This window comes from Oryzias melastigma, linkage group LG17 (genome assembly GCF_002922805.2).
Source record: "Oryzias melastigma strain HK-1 linkage group LG17, ASM292280v2, whole genome shotgun sequence".
NCBI classification, from domain to species: domain Eukaryota; kingdom Metazoa; phylum Chordata; class Actinopteri; order Beloniformes; family Adrianichthyidae; genus Oryzias; species Oryzias melastigma.
The window spans coordinates 13354273-13357172 of record NC_050528.1 but is presented as its reverse complement, the minus strand read 5'-3'; the positions used below and the strand labels follow the sequence as shown (position 1 = coordinate 13357172).

Sequence of the window (2900 nt, the reverse complement as noted above, 5' to 3'; positions counted from 1 at the left end):
CACATGAAGAATCACATTCTGATTTTTTCAGTGGCCAGAAAGGTTTGGGTCAGTGCAGCTGGTCAATGTCTGTTTGTCTTCTTCTTGCCTTTTTTGCTGTGATGAACCTTCTTCATTTGTGGTTCACAGACATTGGATTGTTCAGACTCTGGATTTCCTGTGTCGTTCTTAAATTGACCCTTGGCAGCTTCCATTAGAACATCCAGTTGTTTGGTGAGCTCAGTGACCTCCTGTTGAAGCGGTTCATTTTCTTTTTCCTGTTTCTCCAGCTTGACTGCCAGCTCCACATTGGATTGAACCAACTCCTCAAGTTGCTGATTTTTATTTTTTAAATCTTCAACTTCCCCAAAGTCATCAAGCTCATTCAAACCCCACGTTTTCTGTGCTTGTTTGCGTTCGGATTGAACAAGTTGAAATTCTTCAGTCAACTGAACCTCATTTCCTTGAAAATCACCAAGGACTTCTTTACATTTGGAGATTTCCTCATCCAAAATCTTCCTCCGTTTGTGTTCCTCCTGGAAGTCTTTTTCCAGCGGTTCCAGTAACTGGATGTACCATTCTAAATCCTTCTCAGCCGATTCACTCCTCGGTTTTTCCAGGTTAATAAAAACTTCCTTCTTCTCAAGTTTTTCTTTTATTTCCTGGATCTGTTGGAGGAGTTCGCTTTTACTCTCCACTTTCTCCTCTTTTTTAGGAGGCCGGTAGTTATCCTCTTTCTTACGAGGCCGATATTCCTCCTTGTTAGGCTTTTGACCACTCCATTCTTGTGCTGTCAAATCTCTGCCCTCAGCTGTTGACATGAAGCAGAACACTGTTTTAGGAGCGTTTTTGAAGGGGTTTTGCTTCTTTTTACCCACTCCAGTCTTCACCTCGGTTGGACCGTTGGTGGCTGTCGTCTTGGTGTTGGTGGACATGATGCTTTTAAATTCAGATGAATTCAAATTTCAAACTCTTGCGTAATCTCCAAGTGTCTTTGGTCTCTGGTGCTTTTGAAAAAGCTGAAAAGACGGTGGAAACCACTCGCCTTCAAGGATTTTCTGACAGTGACATGATGAGACCAAATGATGTCACACTATGATGTCAAATGACATCACACAGGGAGATCCACTTTGACATGGTCTGCTAGTTATGGGAGCGGTGACATCATACACTTCTGAGTGATGTCATATGATGACATCATCAAACATGGATTTATTTTATTTATTGTTGCTTAAAATAAGCTGAAAGTGAACAACAACCTTTATTGTTGCTTAAAATGTGTTTTCACATGCAAAAAAAGCTCTGCTCCTTAGAACAAAATTCGATTCCCGCTCCATGTGTTGTCACGTTTCCATGACAACAAACCCCTGAGCAGACCTTGACTTCAGCGGCTACAGATATATTTAAATGGTTTTGACTAAATTTATCCATTTTCCTTCTGATCAGCATCAGAACTGGCCGCTGAAGCTTTCCCTGGACCGGTCATCCCAAACGGGAGCAGAGATGTCCCTTGTGGCAGTACGCCGCCCTTTTCGGTCACCATGACAACCAGTCCCTTTATTTTTCCCAACCCAGCCTTGGTTTGTAACTTTGCCATTGAGAACTAGAACCCTCCCATGTTAAGAACTGTAAACCAACCTCTCTTGTCAAGACCATTTTGGAGAAGTGAACATGTAGCAGGTCTCCCATGTTTATTCAGAGTTTTCCAGGATGAACCTTGAAAATCTCTGCCTGTAAACTTTGTAAATGGCTAACAATGACTATTAATGGCTACACCTGTAGATGTCTACATTATAATGTCACACCCATCCCTAATTCACACACACATTTACAAAGTCTTAAATAATCTTCGAATCACGTGTTCAATTTGAGTTTAAAAAATATAATCTCAACCTTAGACTCTACAAGAAATGTGCCCAAGGTCCTTAAAGGGGCCGTCCCATGATTTAATTAAGCCTTCCAGAGTGAACTATATCCATATATATATGATCATTTATTACCTTTGGAACACTAAAAAGCAAATTATTTATGAAACAGGCTCCACCTGCTGCGTGTGGCTGCCACTCATTTCATTACATCATCCTAGAGCCATTCTTTCTGTGTTTCTCCCACGAAAATAAACAGTATCCACATTTTTTCCAAAGATGGATGCACATACCATATATCTGCTGCAGCAGCCCTGGCCATCGGTGCAGTGGTTCACAACTGAAATACACTCGGCTTCTGCACAATGTGCCCGACGGGGGTCTGTGTGTGTGTGTGTGTGTCTTAAATGAGCCCCATGTATAAAGGATCGAAGACCTGTTTGAGCTGGAATTTATTAAAGACAGGACACAATTGGAAGATATATGGTATTGTAAATCTAAAATAAAGTTTTTGCTGATCACCGCTAGCTCCGTGGAGAAATTGAGTGTTGGTGTTGGGCTGGGGACGGTGCTGGCAGAACAGATTCCTCCTGGAGGGGGCAGTTCCCATCATGCTGACGTCAACATGATATGACCTGCTCGTTTTAGTGGGTTTGAGAGGGGCTGCTGCTGAGAGCACAGGTTTTTAGAAGATTATTCTTAAATGAACGGATCAAAATTCCGCTTTGGGGTTCTTTATAGAGAGGAATGAACAGTAAAATGCACTTAAAAACATAAAAAAGTTGAATTTTCATAGTACAGTCCTTTTAAAACCTATCTACCATGATGACACCTGGACACCAATGGAGACTTATTTGTAGTTCCTAAAGACATCAGGTTTGAAATTACTTTTCTGAAGTATCTTCTGCCGGCCTTGGACCTCCCTTCTAGACTATGGACAAAACCCCCTGGAGAACCCCCTCCTCCTTTCACTGCTGTATCTCCAGCCTTTATTCCATTTTCAAGACAAGTCCTGCACCTCCTGGTGGCTGGAGGAGGACACAATGCTGACTTACC

The 2900-nt window shown here is 42.0% G+C and overlaps 1 long non-coding RNA gene across 1 annotated transcript in view; it reads left to right on the top strand.

Annotated features, from left to right (window-relative positions):
• The window catches only part of LOC118599922, a 3967-nt gene extending 1914 nt beyond the window's left edge, over positions 1 to 2053 (top strand). Inside the window, exon 3 of the long non-coding RNA XR_004949458.1 lies at positions 1426 to 2053. This is a non-coding gene — a long non-coding RNA (uncharacterized LOC118599922). The remainder of the gene's footprint in view (positions 1 to 1425) is intronic.
• Positions 2054 to 2900: the final 847 nt, after the last annotated feature.